Genomic DNA, 6,410 nt, shown 5'->3' with positions numbered 1-6,410 from the left:
GGAGACCAATACAAACTTCAAGACATTTCGAGCTTGGCCAGTATACTTTAATCAAGTCAAAACAATGGGACAGTTAATGTGGACCAGAGTAGTACGAGCATAAACCGTTGGAAGTCAGTTTCAGTTGGGTTTTAGTCGTCTCCTTCTAGAATTCCAGCAGCCCCCTGCAATCAACGACCGCGCCCACCGTCCACGACGCCACACTGAGCGCAACAACCACCGAGTGGTATGACCTAGAGACTTTCGATGTACACATGGTCAACCATGCCAGCATGCCGCGTCCTCCGGTTGATGAGATTTTTAGCCAATCATGCCGCGATCGACGATTTAGATTAAAGAAACCACATTAACCTTCAACTTACTGTTAGATGATCGTGAGATAAATTTCCACTCCTTGGACGATAATGCAAGCTGATGACTTGCGTTTACTAGGAATTCCTCGTTCAAGTTTAATAATTGCAATAATCTATCCCTTGCACGATACGTATTCAAAAGATTACCCAGACCAAACGAACAAGTTAAATACTCGTTGAGCGTACAATGTTTGTTACGATCCGGCCACTCAGGAATGCATGGACAACATCAGCAAGTACGATTGCCGAGCCTTGACCTCCACTGAGGGCTATGTATGGTGCGGCCATTGGTAAAGCTTTGCCGCCTGCAGCATGGTCGTTTGTGTGTCGCCGCCGTAGGAGTTAACTCTCTCGAATATTGCCGTCATGATCAGCTGCTCGAGTCGGATTCTCGGCTTCGAAATGAATCCGCTTTTACCGGCCTCGTGTGTGATTAGACGAAAGAAAGGCAACGTAGGGGGAGGCATCTCCAGCATTGGTACTTGGTTACCATGGCTTCGTGAACTTCCACTCGCACCGCAGTTGGGGAATCGTCGTCCCGATCGAGTCATCACGAGAACAAATTCATCATGTGGTCCTTCCATGGCGAAATGAATGCGTGCTATTGCAAGATGACGGTAATCCCTCATCCAGACGACAGCACCGACGGTGCTCTGCTGTCGAATTCAACGACTCTCAACAACGCGTTGTTGGGTGGCAAGTGCTCTCAAGTCTCGCCAGAAGAGGCACTTCTGTGACAGAGTGAAGAGCTTTTTCAACTGTACCGATGTCCCCCTCGCGGCCACCACGATTACCTCGGCAGTGCCAGGGATGAAGCGTGCCTTAAAAGCGGTGCGACGTGCTGTCTTTGCCGCGGTTGGAATGCCGTCTGCTCGGACAACTACTCCAGTATTCCCAGCCACCATCGTGGCGCTCAAAACACACAACTAGGGTTAGATAGGACTACGACCTAGCAGGGAGGACATCAGCTTAGTGACGAGGTACAATAGTGTGGGTTTGCCGATATTACGACTACTGCTGCCTTGTCGCGTTTTACTCGAAGGTTGGTTTTCTGAAGTGTCAGGAAGGTTTCATCGGAACGCGGTCCTTTATTCCGTGACGGGATTGGAAAGAGTATATAGCGGTATCGAACCGGATTGCAAGTCACACCCTGTACCACCAACTGAGCTGAGAATGATAGGTTACCGAGGATTTTGGCCGAGTTGAGAGGGCGTCGGTTTACTGTTCCAAAGGACGTTTGTTTCGATTCCCGGCATCCGTGGCATTTTTGAGCCATGCCATCCTCCTCTCCCCCCTACGGCATCAAGACATCATACCACTTGCCTTCGTCGAAGAACAGACCGGCTGCGGACCAATGCTTGGACCCATCAGCAAGTACGATGGCCGAGCCTTGAACTCTACCCACGGTTATTTGTGACCACGGATTGGTAAAATCATGCCGCCTGCATGCATGCTCATTTGCAAACGCAGGTTCTGTTCTATCTGCAACCTATCCTCTCAGATTCAATGAGTTTGGAGCCCACCTGTGACAACTTGTTGCAGCCGGTGCCAAAATTGCACGATTTTACAACCAGTGCTTCATCCACTGCATCCGCATAAATTCTAATATCGTGTCGCCGTCATGGCTGATGAGGTGCAGCCTGACGCCGACTCCCCACCGCGGAAATGGCGGAGTGATGCGGACGACCTTAGCCTACTCACCCAGGTCAATAATGACCTTCCCTTCAAGCACGCAAAGAGCACTGTCGAAGCATGGGACATCGTCGCAGCCAAGCTGCTGCAGGCTCCATCGTTCGCGAGAATTGGACTGGCATCGGCATCCGTCAACGAAAGCAGTTCAAAACGAACTTCTGGTACAAGAGGTCATTCAACGACGCAAGCACGCAGACGAAAAGAAGCATGCGTTGTCGGAATTTGACTCCATGACGCTTCTTAAGAAGCACTTCGATCTCATGGCATGACAGCATTTGTGGATGTGAGGTCGCTACAGCTATATTTTGATTGGACTAATTTAGCGGATAGAACCTGTTTGAATCGGATGACTTGTGAAATTCAATGGTTGTAAGGTTTCATTCTATCTGCGTTCTGACTTTTAGGTTACAGATAGAACAGAACAACCAAGGTTTGCGAAATCAGTCTAATGAACAGAAGCTTGGTCTTGTATATGTTATCGAATTCGTTCAAGATAGATTTGTCCACGGGGTCGGTGGCTTGTTCGAAAAGTAGGGAGAAAGATCAAATGTACTGGTAGTACTTGTTCTAGTCGACGACCTTGGGTTTGTAATGGAGAAAACCCTAAACAAGTTCTTCTTAGATGTTTCAAAATACGCTCAACCCACTTAACTGCGTTAAGAAGGTCTAGTTGGACTTTATCGACACTAGTGTCTTCCTTGAGCAAGGGTGGATTTAACCCTATCTTTTTCCTGCAATGTCGGGTTTTTGGTTTTAATTCATTAAATTTCGATACTAACGTCGGTGATCGGCCGAACTCTCAGTGATCAGCCGAGCTCTATCACCCAATAGGATCGCAAGAATCTTGTGATTGGATAAAATTCGTTACTCCAACAAATAAACCCCTCATTCATGGTGGGAATACACATTAGAATTCAGAGGCAACATGTGTGTCAACCTTGAAAAATGCCACCAAGAACCCTGTGCACACCCGACGAGATTGCAGCAGCAGTGAGCGACGTGATCAAGAAGCAACACACCATTCAATCCGCTGCCATAGCATATGGCATCCCTCAACGAACGGTACGCACACATGTGAGAAGAGCCAAATCCGGGCTCTACAACGACCAAAGCAATGATGGGACCAAAGCCAATCCTGCCATACTTGTGGTCGTATTTTTGTTCTGCCATTGTGTATTCAGTAGCAGCAACCTGGTGTTGCAACATGTAAACTTCAAACAATGGTAACAGAAATTCCATTCATGGCTCACTCTTGCAATTCTGGTACAAGATGAAACATCACAGGAGATTGATCCCTGCATCATCCGCATGCGAAGCGGGAGCTCTACAACGTGAGCTATATGACCTCGGTTTGATGAAATGGTAATTGTATAACTAAGCCACCCCCGTTCCTCCAAGATTCTATTCCTGTACAAAAATGATAAACCTCTATGAGATGGTAAATTTGACTGTTTTACCCATCATTTTCCCATAGTTTAATCCGGTATAAATTCGACTGATCACTGAGAGTCCTGTTTGAGTGGGCATTTTCAACAATTTTTGGCTCATTCTGAAACTGTTGAAATCGATAGGCGACCAACTAATTGTGTTCAGCATGTATGGAGGAATATCAACATCTACGTCATTTCTTGTAGTTGTAAAAATTGCGCCAGATACACTCAAGTTTACTAAGCTGAAATTCGGCTGAACACTGAGAGCCGACGTTAGGCAGGAAAACCATGGTTCTATTTTGAGTCAGAAGGTAAGATGGCCGCGGGCGTAGACGCTGGTCTATTCACCCGCGCACATCGTGTCAACCAACGATGGTGTCGCCGCTACCGTTGCTCTCCATATCGTCATTTTGACTCGTCATTTGACGAGGAACCATCCACGTCATTGATGGCCGGCTCAGCGATGCCGTAGAACGATGTCGCATTTGGCTTGAGGAAGATGAACTCCTCCACAGTCGCCGGTGCCACCGAGTTCCTCAAATTGGAGTGAACAAAACCTATAGTGAAGAAGTTTCTCGCAGACGCGGCGGAAGACGTAGCCAAGCTACCCCGTTTTCTTAGCGCGGCACTTGTTGCCACGACGAAATCACCGTGGTCGTCGTATAACGGCAGCTCCACGACGTCCTGGCCAGGATGCTCGTCATCGGACAGCAGCTGGAAAACGTCGGACATGCTTTCCCCGCCACAGAGAAAAAGCGAGAATCGAATCCGCAAGCCCACCACAACTAAACTACTCACGCAGACTATTGACGTTCGAGGCATGCAATTACCTTACCGCATTTGTCATGTGTGAATGAAAAAGACCTACATAACTTTATAATGACATATATTGAATTAAGAAGTTCCCTGCTCACTTGAGTTGTCTTTGGAATATAACAAATAGCATTTGAATTCCAAGGTGACGCGAGGTTAGCATGTCACCGACAGACAACTCCACACAGCACCGAAAAGCGACGGGAAGACCTTGGTAAAAAACCGCAGATGTATTGGTCCTCCACAGGATCAAAGACTGTACACTACATACGCCAAGCAGCTTCACATTATCAATTGGAAAAAAGTGCGCTCTATGGACTCCACACGTGACCGTTTCTTTGGTGGGACTCAAGGGACTGCACGACTGTTCGCACAAAAAGAAGTGCTCCGGTTGGAAAGCGACCCCGCTCATATAACGAATAAAGTTAGTAATCCTGCTACCGCGTCGCAAAAGAACTCACGCCATCGGCACTGCGACTACGCTGGTTAAAGAGCACGAAGAACAAATTGCAAAGTGGATATACGATCTTCGTTCAGACGGAATTCCCGTGAGTCGTTTCCTGCTGCAATGCAAGGCGCTAGAAGCTGCATACGCAACTTGATCGCAACCGAAGATATTGAAGAAATCTACAATGCGGATTAGACAGGAATCAACTACGAGTACATTCCAAAACAACAATTGATCGTGCGGGGTTAAAGACCGTGTGGATTCGTTGTTCCGGACACGAAAAGGACCGTATCACGGCGATGCTACTGACCGACACCAAGGGCACGAAATATCCCATGATCTTAGTCCTAAAGTCAATAGCGTCAACAATCAAACAGAAAGTGGTCGAGAACCTGACGCAACGAAACGGCTTTGGGCCTGTCGTGTGGCCCGAAATCCAAGTGCTCCACGAACGGTATTCCTCACGCTCATAAGGCAACCCTACGGCATGGTGGAACAGTGAAATTTCCAAAGATTTCCTGACTTACCATTTGGCCATCGCAAAGGCCATGAATGGGACGATTTTAGTGCTCATTTTTGTGACATGTGGTTCCCTGCGCAGCAACAATGAACGCCAACCTGGAAAAGATTCCGCCAACATTTACCTGGATGGGCCAGCCAGCGGATGTTGCGTTGATCAAACCAATGAAGACTGCAATGCGCGAGCGCTGGGTGACCTACTTGCGGCATGAAATCGAAAACCCCACAAAAATGACGAAGGCACTTTTCAACTGCGCCCACCGTCACGATTCGACTTGGTTGAGTGAGTAAACGAAGCATGGGAGGCTCTTCCAATGGCTACAATCGTCCGTGGGTTTGTCAAATGCAACTTTATCAATGTCGAGAAGAACGTACCCAGCGATGCAGTACTAAGCGCCAACAACAACCGCCAAGCAACCGATGAAATTGCCTCGCTCCTGCAGCAAATGGACATTCATGATGTTCGCTATGATGAAGTCGTTGATACCTACGACGGCATCGATGTTGGCGCCGACAATGAATAGCTGCCTAGACACCACATTAGTGAACGAGTTTGAGATTGAGATATGTGATGCACTAACCTGTTGCTTGTCATCAACCTTGCATTCCCCTTGTTTGCGTTCTCACGCGCGACGCCTTGCACACCCATGGAGAGAGACGAGTGCCGGTATCCGGTGCAGCAAATCAGTGGGCGAGGCCGAGGCGGTCCCATTACTACTGCGCGCGGCCCTTTTGACACTGCCCCCATGGGGCACGACGTCGGCAGTGCCCATGAACTTGAGGCAGTGAGGTTACTGTCGCCCGAACAAGTTATCCGGATAATACCCAGTTAATCTTGATGAGGCAAATTGAGAGTGAGCTAAGTAATTTCTGTCCTTTGATGTGTGTGAAATGACGTGTGAACACAGTTTATCTTTAAAGCTTGATTTCCTCTTACAATTACTTATCTGTATCAAAACATTTGACATGGTAAAATATCCTAAGGAGTGATTATGTTAGAAATAAAGTGCAAAATAATAACCTTTCGATTTACAGTGGTCGAACGCATCGACCGACCTTCCGGATAATTCATCAAATTTCAGAGATGTCAACCTCTTCGGTGCTTTGCAGTAAATATTATTCATTTTGAAAATTATTTACTGTTAGAGAAATTAC

Source organism: Aphanomyces invadans, assembly GCF_000520115.1.
Source record: "Aphanomyces invadans strain NJM9701 unplaced genomic scaffold supercont1.4, whole genome shotgun sequence".
In the NCBI taxonomy this organism is placed as follows: Eukaryota; Oomycota; class Saprolegniomycetes; order Saprolegniales; family Verrucalvaceae; genus Aphanomyces; species Aphanomyces invadans.
Note: the sequence above shows the minus strand (reverse complement) of the source record.